Raw genomic sequence first — 15020 nt, forward strand, 5'->3', positions numbered from 1 at the left:
AAATCTCTAAGTAATTCCAGATGATGGAATAATTTAAAATTATCCATGAAAGGTGCTAAATGGAGGAACAATGAGAAAAGGGCTGAAGGAGGAAAACCCCAGGAAGATGCTGGGTTGCGGCTGCTTTCCTGTTGAACTACTCGCCCACAGCACTTGGTCCTGTTTATTAACCTAGTACTTACTAGCAGTCTTACTAAAAAATGACCTGTGGTCAACTTTCATGCAGTTGTGAGAAAAAAGGTCTCAAACTCTGAAAAATTCCTATAGCAGGATGGAGAGAGTAAAGAAAATACAAGAAATGAAGAGGAAGAAAGAGGATCAAGAGTGCAGCAGTTGTTTAATGATTTTAGCTACTTTTCTACCCTGGCCATTTTTTCTTATTTAGCTTATGGTAAGGTTTTCATGTGCTCAAATCTCTGCCTGGGATGGCAGCAAGCGAACCCTTTATGACTGTTACTTGACTCCACCGGTTAGGGTGCCCTGAGACCACGCTGGGGGGGGGGGGGGCAAGGAACCCAAGGACCAAGGGCGATGGCCCATGGAGAAATTCTGCAGCTCAGAGTTGAACGTCCACCTGATTTGCATTCATATTCCATTTGGTGCAAATAAAATCGCTGACCTGGACCGCAGACAACCTTAGCAGTTTTGCTCTGGTTTGCAAGCTCTTCCCTGGCGATGTCAGCCCTGACCCTGCTTGCAGGTTCTTCGTGAAGAGCATGTGATTTAACCACTTCTGCACACAGTCAGCTTGGTGGGAAACAGCGCCCCGGGCTTTCTAGCCAACGCGTTCACCGGAGGCAGCTCGCCAGCTAGGCCGCCTCACTTGAGCTCGTCTGCAAACCGCAGCCCAAGAAACCACAGGCCCAACGCTTGGACGTGCACCCGGCGCGGCAACCCCGGGCTCGGCTCCCGGGCCCGCCGCCGGTCGAGGAATGAGTGGCCCGCGCTGACCGACAGACAGGCGCCCACACGCCGGCAGAGCCGCTCAAGGCCGGGGACAGGCCTCGGCTCCGTGGCGAACGCGAACACAACAAACCAGGAAGGCTATTCGATCATCCACACCCGCGGCTGCGGGAGCGGAGAGCCTGCTCTCGCGGAGTCTCTCGCGGCCTCAGGACCCCGGGCCGCGTCAAGACCTCGCGTTGTTTGGGCCTGGGGGCGGGGCGCCCCAAGGGGCGGAGCCGGATGGGGCGGCCCCTGGCCTTGTTGACTTCGGCGTCCTCGCGCGCGACCCACGCACCCGCCGCCGTCCGCGCATGCCCGGTCTCCGACGGCTCCGAGGCCGCGGCGCTCGGGCTTCCTCAGCCCGCGTCCGGGCCCCGCCCCTCCCCCCTGCGGTGGCGGCGGTGGCGGCGGCGGCGGCGGAGGAGGAGGACGTGTTGTTGTGGCGGCGGCGGCGCCGGCTGCGGCGGAGCCCGCCAAGTCCCAGCGCCTCACCTGCGCCCGCCGCGGAGGGCCGGCAGACCGCCTCGCCGCAGGTAACGCCGCCGCCCGCGGGTTGGGGCAGGGGCCGGGCCGAGAGGTCGGGGTCCCAGGGGCCGGAGAGGGTCGCGGGGGTCGCGGGGCTGGGGGGCCCAGAGGTCGGGCTGGGCGGCTGAGGGGGCGGGGGTCTGGGGGGTCCAAGGTGTCGGAGGGATCCGGGCCCGGTGTCTGAGGGGGGTTGAGGGGGCCAGAGGTCGAGGGGACTGGGGGCGTCTGGGCCTGGCGGCTGGGGGGGGGGTGTCGAGGGGGTCGGGGGGAGTCTGGGAGCCGGGGGGCGGGCTCCAAGGGGTCGAGGGGACGGGGGGTTTGGGCCTGGCGGCTGGGGGGCCGGAGTCGAGGGAGTCTGGGGGCGAGGGCGTCTAAGGGGTCGAGGGGCTGGGGGTCTGGGCCGGCGGTCCAGGGGCGTAGAGGGGGCTGGGAGGTCAGGAGAACCGGGGGTCTGGAGGAAGTCGGGTCCTGGGCTGCTGGGGGTAGAGGGGCGGCGCTGGGGCTCTGGCCTGCCCTCGCCCTGTGACTTTGTTGTTGTTTGCGGCTGGAGGAGGAGCCCGGCCCACGTCGGCCCGGGAGCCTCGGCGCGGCGCCTGGCGGGGTTTCAGGGGCTGGCGCGGCGCTGGCGTTTGCTCACTTTCGGTGTTTCTGTCGGAGCGTTTCCTGCTGTTTAAGGGCGGGCGGGCCTTCTTGGGGCTTCAAACGCCGGCGTAGACAGGACCCAGGGGTGATTTTGCTAATATGAGGCTTCCCCGCCTCCGTCCAGTGCTGTGTTTTCGCCTGTCCTCTTTTTAAAATTGAGAGGTCCTGAGTATATTTTTGAAATTACATACTAGAAAAATTGGGGTATAGAGGAGAAAGTACGGTTTTACCAACAGTTTTTTTTTTCTCCCAGTTTATTTTTTATTTTTGCACAAAGTATTACATGGCTCTTTAAGAAAAAACTAAGCAGCAGCCCAGCAATGCAGTTTGCTCCCCCTCTCTCCCCGCCCCATTTCATCCCATCTTACTACCCTGGCTAACCAGTATTAAAGTGTGGTGTTAGGCCATGAAGGATATTTCTGTGCATGTTATAAGTATATTTTAAAAGCAAAATTGGGATCATGTATAGCATATAGTTTTTATTGGCCAACAATACTCACGGATATTTGTCCGTTTTATTACGTCTCATTCTTTTTAAAAACCGCAGAGCTATATTTTATTGCTGAACATCGTCTTCAATATTTCTATGATCTTTTGACTTTTAAATAGCATTTATTTATTTATTTGTCTTTTTAGAGCCACACCCATGGCATATGGAAGTTCCAGGCTAGGGGTAGAATCAGAGCCTCAGCTGCCCCAACCTCCACTGCCACATCCACGCTGCTTCTGGGACCTACACCACAGCTCACAGTGACTCCAGATTCTTAACACACTGAACGAAGCCAGGGGTCAAACCCGTGTCCTCATGGATGGTTCCTTACCATGAGCCACAGTGGGAACTCCCTTAAATAGCTTTTAATAGGGTCTACAAACTAACACGGAAACATAACGTTGGTAAAATGTTCAGAATGTCTAAGGCCAGTTGGCGATACTTACATATTAGGAAGTTGAGTAATATGTTTACACAGAGCTTCATGGTAGCTTACATGAGGCTTGGATGACTTTGTAAAGCAGATTGCTAAAATAGTTTATTATTTGTTTTTTTAAGTGCATTTTTCAGAGTAAACTTAAATTCCATATGGTCAGCTGAAAACAAATCAAGTCCCTCAAATGTGAGATGGCCTGTGCATGAAGAAGAGTTAAAGTTGAAAACAGTAGCCCACAGAATTTGTATTTCAGACAGGTAAAAAGTGTTTTGATAGTAAACCATAGGAAATGAACCATTAAGTGGTAAGATGATGCTAACTGCTTATTATCCAATAGGACAAAGCTAGGAAATCTCTGTTACATTTGATATTTTTGAGTGCAGAAGAGCTGGAGGCCTTGCTGATTTAATCATTGACCTGTATTTATTAAAAATGTGCTGTGTGTTCATGTTGGTGCTAGCTTCCAGGGAAGACAGCTGAGTGAGGTAATCACAAACAATGCAGAACCTGAAATCTCAGGCCCAGTTGTGTGGCATTTTATTATTTGGGGAACTGTGTTGAGAAGTCAAAAACATCCATGGCATTTTAGTTGTCGCCACTGGTAACAATGCTTTTTCTTAGGTGTTCCTCACAACATAGGTGACATGGGTTTTTAAATGGAGATTAATACCTTTTTGCATTTTTGGTGGGGGTTACCTTAGACTCAGGTGTGCTTAATCCAAGAGCCTGCTTTGTGCTCTGCTGTGCTGCCCCTCGTTAATGTAAATTACTCTACAAAATTAGTGATCTTAGAATTCCCTTCTCCTTTTCGGCTTGGAAATGTTCCTGCAAAGTAACAGATATGAATATAATTGCATGCACTGAAAAATAAAGGATAGTGTGACACTCTTTTTAGATGAGGTTTCTGAATGTATTATTAAAATACTCAATTCTTTGAGATGATGCCATTAACCAAGAAGATGGGGGATTGTGTTAACTTTAGTCACTGCTTGATACCATGGTCAATTTGGATATTATAGTAAATTATAGCTCTTACAAATGGTTTTCTTCCTTTCTTTCTTTTTCTTTTTTTTTTTGGCTTTTTAGGGCCGAACCCGAGGCATATGGAGGTTCCCAGGCTAGAGGTCAAGTTGGAGCTATGGCTGTGGTCCTGCACCACAGCCACAGCAATGACACAGGATCTGAGCCCCGTCTGCCATCTACACCACAGCTCATGGCAATGCTGCATCCTTTACCCACTGAGTGAGGCCAGGGATCAAATCAGCAACATCATGGTTCCTAGTTGGATTTGTTTTTGCTGCGCCACGATGGGAACTCCTGATTTTATTTCTTACAGACTGTTTCATTTCATTTAGTAGTATTTTTATGAACTCGGTTATACTATTGAAAACCAAACTGATGAAAAGAATACAAAGAGGACCCTAAGAAGATTAAAAATTGCATATTTATTTTGGTCTCCTAAAAACGCATCATGACAGATAATTTAATAGAGTATATGTCATAATATTATGGTGTATTAATCCATTTTGGTTTTCCAACAGATGTGACAACTGTGTGGTTTAAAGAAATACGGCAGATACTGGAATTAAAGTATGATCAATTGTAGTATGTGTTTGATAGGAATCCATGTATAGAAAAACATTTGAACTTTTATTCTTTTTTTTGGTCTTTTTGCCTTTTCTTGGGCCGTTCCTGCGGCATATGGAGGTTCCCAGGCTAGGGGTCGAATTGGAGCTGTAGCCGCTGGCCTATGCCACAGCCATAGCAACACCAGATCCAAGCTGAGACTTTGACCTACACCACAGCTCACGGCAATGCCAGAACCTTAACCCCACTGATCGAGGCCAGGGATCGAACCCGCAACTTCATGGTTCCTAGTCGGATTTGTTAACCACTGCACCACAATGGGAACTCCCCCTGAACTTTTTTTCTTGGCAGTTGTTAAGGATGGTAATTAGAGTCACTTTTTTTTTTTTTTTATTTGCTTTTTAGGGTTGCACTCTCGGCATATGGAGGTTCCCAGGTTAGGGGTCTAATCGCAGCTACAGCTGATGGCCTACACCACAGCCACAGCAACACCAGATCCAAGCTGAGACTTTGACCTACACCACAGCTCACAGCAATGCCGGATCCTTAACCCTCTGAGCAAGGCCAGGGATTGAACCTGCCACCTCATGGTTCCTTGTTGGATTTGTTTCTGCTATGCCACAACAGGAGCTCCCATTAGATTCACATTTAAATGGCAATATTTGTCATCATTTATCTCTTGGACAGGTTAGCCTGGGTACGGGTGGGTTTTATAGTTGTGGGACACAAAAAAATTCAGCACTAGAAAGATGTCTTTAGAATGTATTAAAACTTTCAGCTGTTGGAGGACAAGGTATCCAGTGCCTAGTGAGCAAATTCTCAAAAATTAGTAAGAGATATTATGGCTGATGAGAAGGAATACAGAGTTTATTATCCAGTTAAGCCTGAAAATCCTTTTGGAGGGCATCTGTTCATGAGTAGCCAGAAACTGGTAAATATTTAGATCCTTCGAATGATAACAAAAGTATTAAATATGATCTAGGTTTAAAATCCAGTTGGGATTTAAAAGCTAAGTATAGAACAACTTACACTTGGGCACAACTTGGGCAATTGTGGAATTGCCCAAAGGACCTGTTTCTAGGGAGAAACTAGTTAAGATGAAAGAGAAGCCAAAATAGAGGGACAATACCTGAGAGTTGGCTGTCAAGAGTGGACAGGTGAAGGGGGTCCTCAGAGTCACATGTATGCATAGAGGTCAAGGAAGATGAGAACTTAAAAGATAGGGTTCCTTGAGCTTTGTGATACTGAAAAAAAATCTAATTATAATTATTATCCTGTGTTAGCTGTGTCCTGCTGGGGGTTGAATTGGAATAATTAACACTTCAGTAATGTGCAGCCTCTCATAAACCTCTAATAACACATTATCATAAGTCAGTTCAGTTTATAATCTAAAGTACAGTGAGCATCTGAAGAGCTGTGAGGTCTTTGTCTTCTCTGTTACTCCTACAGGCCAGCACCTCAGACTCCTTGCCCTGTGGCCTTTATTTTCTCATCTCACCTCTTAAAGTACAAGTATTTCCCAAGATTGAGTTCTCATCTCCCTTCCTAGAACTGACTTTTCTCCTTCCAGGTCCTCACAGGCCCCTGGTTCCTACTGTTCATTCCCTCTTTGCTGAGGCTCCAGTTCTGCATCACCTTCATTTTCTTTCTACATCTTCAGACTTCCCTTTTGTTGTTTTCCTTGATAGATTTTTTAAGTGGCTGTCATTTTTGTTATCGTCAATCAAATAGATTTAGAATTGAACTTTTTTCTTTGCAAATTTAATTCTTATTTTACTTGTTTATATATTAATGACTCCAACATATTCTTAGTCGTCTAGGCTCAAAATCAAAGAATGCCTTTGATTCTTCACTCTTCCTTTTCTCAGAAATAGTTTGTTGCTTTACTGTGTGAGGTTCCTGATTCCCCTGTGTCTTCATTTTCTCAGCAGTGAAGTACTTTTAATCCCTTTGCTGCAGTTGCCATCAGTGGAGACATCCCTCATCTCTCCATTTTGCCATCCATCATGCATGCTGCTATCAGATTAATTGTCCTAAATGCAGCCCTGATCATGACTTTTCCCTGCCTGCAGAAGCAAACAAAACAGAAAAGCCCCAAACTTAGTCAGCCCCTGTGCTGTGTGCTTTGTCTCTTCTAGTCCTTGTAATAGATTTATGTTGTAAACACTACTTTACAGATGAAGAAAGCAAGGCTTCAGGGGCCTGAAGGAGTTGCTAGTTGGTAGAAGAACTGGAGTTTGAATCCCAAGCTTGTTTTCCAGGTCTGTGTTCCTGACCTTTGTAGGTCCACTGAGTGGCTCCTGATCGACTCTGGAATAAATCCCTGGTCCTCAGTGCTACCTATCAACACTGCATTACATGGCACCGGCACCCCTTCTCAGATTTGTTTTTTGTTTATTCAGACATTTGGATTTGTATGCATTTCTGTTTTGAATTTCTCCCTTTCCCACCTCTGCCTTCTGAAGATTTGCATGTGGAACTCCAGCTGATGTGCTGTATTTCCCTAGGGCCCCTCTGGCCTAGCTGGTGGTGAGGCTCCTCTCATTCATACAGGTTTTCACCCTCCTTCTTTCCTGCTTGGAGTTTGTTTCTGATACTCTCAACAGTTGTAATTGGATTATAAAGCGCTTGAAAGCAGAAACCAGGTCTTACCCCTTGTATCTCCCAGTAGATGCTTAGGAAATGCTGTGAACAAATATGAAAATAATCTCTGGTGATCTGCCTTCTTAATGACAATTTAAGTAGTAAATGATTTTAGTTGGTAGAAGACATAAAATAGTTTATTGAAGTTTTTAGTTGTGTGTATGTAATAAAACCATATTTTCTTGTTGTAGGCTATCAAATGATTTCAGTTTTCATATTGATTGCTAGGTAATTATAAGTTTATTTTTTAAAATTTGGTTTTTGTCTGTTTCTTTTTTCTTCTTTTTTTTTGCTTTTTTGGCCAGCTGTGGTGTATGGAAGTTCTCAGGCTAGGGGTCAAATCCGAGCTATGGCTGCTGGCCTATACCACAGCCACAGCAGCTCAGGATTCCAGCTGTGTGTGCAACCCACGCCACAGCACATAGCAACGCTGGATCCTTAACCCACTGAGTGAGGCCAGGGATCCAACCCACATCCTCATGGATACTAGTGTGATTTGTTTCCGATGAACCAAAACCGGGAACTCCGAGTTCTGTTTTTCTATATGCATATGTCTGAGTTATTGACAGATATGAACATGTGTGTGTATTCTTAAGATCAACGGTTGGATCCTTTTCCATGCTTTTGACTTAGACATGTTTTCAGATACACTACAGTATTGTTCTAAGCTCTCTGGCCTCACAGCTTTCTCTGTGCTTCTTGGTTTGGCAAGGATAAAGCTGTACCTATACTGCAGTGTTGCTTTATTCCTTTTGGTGATACCAGGAAGCTCTAACATTTTGGTTGAATGAACTGCCCTCATATAGATTATACATAACTTTTTTTTTTTTTTTTTGTCTTTTTGTCTTTTTAGGGCCACACCCTCGTCATATGGAGGTTCCAGGATAAGGTTCTAATCGGAGCTGTAGCTGCCAGCCTACACCACAGCTGTAGTAACGCCAGATCCGAGCCCTCTGCAACCTATACCACAGCTCACGGCAACGCCGGATCCTTGGGCGAGGCCAGGGATTGAACCCGAAACTTCATGGTTCCTAGTTGGATTCATTTCTGCTGCACCATGATGGGAACTCCGATGGTACATAACTTTTTGCTTCCTTTTTTAAATTTTATTTTTATTTTTTGTCTTTTTGTCTTTTTAGGGCTGCACCTGTGGCATATGGAGGTTTCCAGGCTAAGGTTTTATAGCTTGGAGCTGCAGCTGCTGGCCTATACCACAGCCACAGCAGCATGGGATCTGAGCCACATCTGTGACCTACGCCACAGCTCATGGCAATGCTGGATCCCTAACCCACCAAATGAGGCCAGGGATCGAACCCGAAACCTCATGGTTCCTAGTCAGATTCGTTTCTGTTGCACCACAACGGGAACTTCACTTTTTGCTTCCTAAAGAATTCTTGTGAGATTTCGTACTATTTCACATCTCTCAAGGTTAATGGTTACCACGCAGAGGTAGGATACAGTTTGGCTACTTAGTAGTTAATTTTTGCTTTATTAAATAAAAATACTTTCTATTAGGAGTGAGAATGGAGGCTATCTTGTGATGGTGATGGGGGAGACATTTGGGGTTTCATTTTTTGGAACAGTAAATGCATGACTCTAAAGGAGTGAGATCGATTCTCACACTAATCAATTTGTCAGTCTACTTGAAGGTATTAAAGTAGTCAGAAATAGTTCTCTGATGATAAAAGCAAGTTTTCATTTATTAAACAAATTTAAAATAATTGATTTTGAAAATAGGTACTATAGTCACATAGTTCAAAGTTTAAGTGGTATAAAAAGTTTTATAGACTGGAAATGACTCCCTGATCGTCCCATTCTCCCCACAGAGGTAGCTAGTCATCTCTGATAGAAAAGAAACAGTTTATTTGTATACAAGTAAATTTGACTCCTTTTCTTTCCTTTTTTTTTTTTTTTTTTTTGCTTTTTAGGGCTGCACCTGTGGCATGTGGAAGTTCCACGGCTAGAGGTTGAGTCAGAGCCACAGCAACAGCGGGGTCTGAGCCATGTCTGTGACCTACAGTACAGCTCAGCGCAACACCATATCCTCGACCCACTGAGTGAGGCCAGGGATTGAACCTGCATCTTCATGGATCCTAGTCAGATTGGTTTCCTCTGAGCCACAACAGAAACTCTGACCACCCATTTTTTTTCCAGTTATGTAATGACGAGGTATATTGGAAACAGTTTCACTCAGTTTTCTTTTTTTAGGGCTGCATCTGAGGCATATGGAAGTTCCCAGGCTAGGGGTCGAATAGGAGCTGCCACTGCCGGCATACACTATAGCCACAGCAACATGGGATCCAAGCCACATCTGCGACCTACACCACAGCTCATGGCAACGCTGGATCCTTAACCCATTGAGCAAGGCCAGGGATTGAACCTGCATCCTCATGGATACTAGCCAGATTCCTTTCCACTGCACCACAATGGGAACTCCTCACTTGGAGTTTTCACTCGCTGTATGTGTAATAATTCCATATTAGTAGATAAAGAGTTTCTTTATTCTTTATTTTTTTTTATTTATTTTTTTGTCTTTTTGGCATTTCTTGGGCTGCTCCCGCAGCATATAGAGGTTCCCAGGCTAGGGGTCGAATCAGAACTGTAGCCACCAGCCTAGACCAGAGCCACAGCAACATGGGATCCGAGCCGAGTCTGCAACCTACACCACAGCTCACGGCAATGCCGGATCCTTAACCCACTGAGCAAGGCCAGGGATCGAACCCGCAACCTCATGGTTCCTAGTTGGATTTGTTAATTGCTGAGCCACGACGGGAATTTCGCGAGTTTCTTCATTCTTTAAAAAATTTTTTTTGCAGTCTCAAATTATCTGCTATATATTGCTGCATATATAGATTGTATATCATGTATTTAAGCACATCCCCTGCTGATTGATATTTAGATTGTTTCCATTTTTTTTTTTTCTGTTAAAGCCATTGAGATAACTGAAGGGAGGGAAATAGATAAAAGATAAAAAGAATAAAAAGAAATAAGATCCTTCTCTTTAGGGAAAAATAAAGTTTGAAAGCTGAAGAGGGTATTTCCTGGTGGGGAATGCAGTGGGTTCCTTTTTTGGCTCGATGGTAATGGTGAGTGAGGGGAGGGAAGGATGGGATCATGGAAGGTGCTTCCTGGAGTCCGTGGCTGGCAGTCCACTGGCACGAATGGGGATGGTGCTGGTGGCTGGCAGCAGCTCCCAAGACCAGTGTCTGCTCTGGGGGCTCTGTGTGCGTTTGGGAGTTCTGTGCTTAGAAGTCATTCTTGATGTCTGAAAACTTGTCTCTCAGACAGTGGCCTCTAATAGTATGTTTAATGTAGGAATTCTTTTCAGGGAATGAATGAGAAGGAAATGTCATGGCCATCAATACAGTATATTTTATGAGGTTGTTAATGCTTTAAATTGTAGCAGTATTCGGAGTTCCCTTTGTGGCTCAGCAGTAACGAACCCTACTAGGATTCATGAGGACGTGGGTTCGATCCCTGGCCTTGCTCAGTGGGTTGAGGATCCAGTATTGCCATGAGCTGTAGTGCAGGATGGCAGCTGTAGCTCTGATTCTGCCCCTACCCTGGGAACCTCCATATGCCGAGGGTCTGGCCCTAAAAAGACCCCCCCCCCAAAAAAAATTGTAGTAGTATTGTATTTTCAGAGATAAGATTTAAACTACTGAAATAAATGAGGTTAAAAATTCCTCCTTCAGGAGTTCCTCTTGTGGCTCAGTGGTAACGAACCCGACTACTGTCCATGAGAATTCGGATTCGATCCCTGGCCTCGATCAGTGGGTTAAGTATCCTGAGTTGCTGTGAGCTATGGTGTAGGTCACAGACACGACTTGGATCCCGTGTTGGTGTGGTGTGTTGCTGTGGCATAGGCTGGCAGCTGCACCCCCATTCAACCACTAGCCTGTGAACTTAGGGCCCTAAAAACCAAAACAAAAAACAAATAAAATCCTCCTTCAGCAAACCTCCCCCATCCACATCTGTTCCTCGTGGGTTGATTGGGTAATAATAGTGGCTTTTTAACAGTGTGGTATGAATCCTTTCAGATTTTATGTATAAACAGCAATAACATTCATGTATCTTAAAAGTGTGAGTCAGAGTCCTATTGAATAGCAAGTAAACAGTAAGAATAATGATAGTCAGAATTGTGTGGAATAGCAAGTGAATAAGACAATGATGGGATACAAGGTAAATGCTCTTTGACTCCTTTAGACCGGTGTGCTATAAATACAGGCTATTATTGTGTAAAGTGTAACAACAAACAGTTGCTAAGGTTCTGTAGCTTGTCTATCTGGTTACTCTAACAAGTCAATTAAGGTTTCCCAAGCAGTGTTTTTGTTTGTTTTTTAATATAAACATAGTAGATATGGCTTAGTGAATAGTGATGAATAGTGAATTGTTATATTTCCAGTCATTCTATTCTAAATACAGGATTTGAGTGTTTTTCTGATGGCATCAAATACTTAAGTCTTTAGGTGTTTGATAGATATGTCATTTCTTTTTATGCTGGAACTGTACATGCTGCCTAGGTCCACACAATTTGTGTTTTTGGTTCATTGTGGTTCATTTGCACTCTTTCCGAACACTTCTGATTCTCTTTTGGTCACCTGCACACATTTTGCTGGCCATTATAGAAATAAAAAGTAAAAAGTTTGTTTTTGTTCATCCCAGACCCTGCCACATATAAAAGCAGTAAGAATTCATTGTAGAAAGACTAGAAAATATGGATTAAAAAGAAGCAGATTATCAGAACTGTAGTCACCCGGGCTTGTGTATCCTCTGTTGAATTCTGAGAGATTTCTGTATTAATGAGAACACCAACAAGGAGAGTCCAGCTTTATAAATCTTGCTGCCATATAAGGCCTATATTTGGTGATAGAAGCCTGGAAAATATGAGAGCTTGTAGTTTCTCAGACCTGGATGCTTTGCCAGGTGACCAGGGCTGTGGCAGGGCCTCGACTTAACATGCATGTTAAGTAGTTTGTACACATGCATGGCCAGGTGTGTCAGTGATGGACGGGCTAGTATCCACCTCTACTGCTGCTCCTGAATTAATGGTCAGAACTTCTTTTCTGACTATGTGTCATTGTATTTTTGTATTCCTTCTTGAAAATACTGGATCTTAGCCATCACAAAATGACTTTTACACTGTTTAGAACGGTAGCATGTTTTCTCCCTGTGACTTCTCTACTAAGTCCTACACTCTCAGTCTCATGTTGTCATTGTAGTCTCTTGATGAGTAGATTTTTAAGTTCTTGGTCACCTTGATACTCTCAAATGTTAGATCAAATTTTGGAACACATTAAGGTAGTTACCACAATTTTAGTTTTAAGAAAACTGGCAGTGGTCTATAGTGGTCTATAGTGATTTAACATGTATTGTAAAGTCCATTGTGAAAGAATTACTTCAGATACTTCTAAACCATTTAATGGTTTAATGGACTTTTCCCCCTGCAAATAGTGATTTGAACCGTAATTTTTTTATGAATCAGAGAAATTAGAAATGGAAAAAAGATTGTCTTTCTACAGTGATTTATATAAATATCTGTATTGTAACTTTATGAAATTGGTTTGGTCAGGGAGGGAAATCACTGGTCTCACAGTAGTTGAGCAGCCTTATTTATTTATTGCAAGAAGGCTTTCTGTTAGCTTTTTTTTGTTAAGGACTTGTTCAGTTGTCACTGTTTATTTTAATAATTTCTGGTTTTATTGTGCCTAGCTAGTGTGTTTTATACATATATGGGTACACACCTGCATATGCACATACAGTGGATATCTGTGCAGCTCTAGGAGGTCCTGCTCACATAGAATACAGTAGGATTGCCATTCCCTATGCTGCCTCAGGAAGGCTCACACTGCTTGTGGGAGTGATGCTTTCTGGAAGTGTACAGTATGAGACGCTAAGATCTTGGTGGTTTAACATTTTCACACTTTGGTAAATGTAATTCATCTTTACAGCAGTCTTGTGAAAGAATATCTTGTTTGGTGAGTATCATTCGTCCCACTGTGAGGTGCCTGAACCAAGACTCAGCGTGACTGAATCTGTGCTTCTGTGAGATGATCTGCAGTCTTTCAGGACAGAGGGCTTGGTAGGAGATAGACCCAGAAGTCAAGCCAGTTCTGCCTCCTAAGTAAGTTAGGAATCCTCTTCCTTGGAATTAATACTATTTCACAGAGTTTTGTTAAGATAAAGTGAGTTTGAGTAGAAATGCCAAAGCTTTTTTTTTTTTTTTTTGCCCTTTTTTAGGGCTGCACCTGCAGCATTATGAAGGTTCCCAGGCTACGGGTCCAGTCAGAGATACAGCTGCTGGCCTACACCACAGCTGCAGCAATGCCAGATCCGAGCCATGTCTGTGACCCATGCCACAGCTCACAGCAACATGGGACCTTTAACTGAGCGAGGCCAGGAATTGAACCCTCAACCTTATGGTTCCTAGTTGGATTTGTTTCTGCTGTGCCACAGTGGGAACTCTGAATGCCAAAGCTTTTTATATGTGGTAAGTGTTCAACTAAAGACAGTTGCACTAATAATAGTAATATAGGTAGTAATATTTTATGAGTCAGACACTACTTTTGAAAGATGCTGAGATCAGCCATCACTTGGTAGAGGAAGGGACTCAACAGCAGTGTGTCCATTGAAACTAGAGACCAAGAGTTCCCATTATTGCTCAGTGGAAACGAATCTGACTGGTTTCTGTGAGGACTCGGGTTCAATCCCTGGCCTCGCTTAGTGGGTTAAGGATCTGGTGTTGCATGAGCTCTGGTATAGGTCACAGAAACAGCTCGCATCCCGCGTTGCTGTGGCTGAGGCATACGCTGGCGGCTGCAGCTCTGATTCAACCCCTAGCCTTGGGAACTTCCATAGGACTTGGATGTGGCCCTAAAAAGCAAAAAAAAAAAAAAAAAAAAAAAAAAAGGAAGCTGTAGACCAGACTTGGAGCAGTTTAGCCATCAGGACTTTGTGTGTGGAGTCAGGAGTAAAAGGGAAAAAGCTTTGGAGTTGCCAGGTAGCCAGGACAGCAGTCAGATCCCACAGAATTGCATGTAAAACAAAGCATATGTGAGTCACCTCGTCAACAATAAGAAATTAAAAAAAATAAGAAATGAGAAATTAATGCAGTGGAAGGGGAAGACAGAACTCCTAAGTTATGGAGTGTTTGTACTGTACCCCTTGGCCCCTGAGGTGTTCCTGATATACCATTATCACCAGTGTTTTTCATAATGATATGGAACCATCAAGAGATGTTGAATTATACTAAGACTGTGGAACTATCACAACTGTAGGAAGACTTTCGTTAATTTATTTTAATCTTTGAAATTTAGAGATCTTTTAGTTATCTTTTAACATTCTTTGGGAGTTCCCCTGGTGGTGCAGCGGTAACAAACCCGACTAGTATCCATGAGGCTGTGGGTTTGACCCCTGGCCTTGTTCATTGGGTTAAGGATCTGGTGTTGCTGTGAGCTGTGGTGTAGGTTGAAGTTGGCTGTGGCTTTGTTGTAGGCTGACAGCTACAATTTTGACTCGACCCCTGGCCTGGAGACTTCCGTATGTCGTGGGTGTGATCTTAAAAACAAAAAAACATTCTTTTTTTTTTTTTTTTTTATTTTAAACCCTCAGTGGTGCCAGATAAAACCAATTTTTCTAAATTTGACTGGGTACACTATTTTATCTGATTCTTAAAACTGAGGTATAATTGATAGGTTAATGGCCAGTTGTAAGGTAAAGGCTTGGAGTTCAGACCTTCATAAATATCGTTGT

General features: G+C 44.3%; 1 protein-coding gene across 3 annotated transcripts in view; it reads left to right on the plus strand.

The window, feature by feature from the left end:
• Positions 1208–15020, plus strand: part of PCMTD1 (protein-L-isoaspartate (D-aspartate) O-methyltransferase domain containing 1) — a 63955-nt gene continuing 50142 nt past the window's right edge. The window contains exons 1-2 of one of the 3 annotated variants that reach the window (XM_021089411.1): positions 1331–1478; positions 3161–3295. The gene's annotated coding sequence lies outside the window, so the exon portion shown is untranslated. Of the gene's footprint in view, positions 1479–3160; positions 3296–15020 lie in introns of all 3 variants that reach the window. The other 2 variants (XM_021089409.1, XM_021089412.1) reach the window with 2 other exon arrangements.

Source organism: Sus scrofa, chromosome 4 (genome assembly GCF_000003025.6).
Source record: "Sus scrofa isolate TJ Tabasco breed Duroc chromosome 4, Sscrofa11.1, whole genome shotgun sequence".
NCBI lineage: Eukaryota > Metazoa > Chordata > Mammalia > Artiodactyla > Suidae > Sus > Sus scrofa.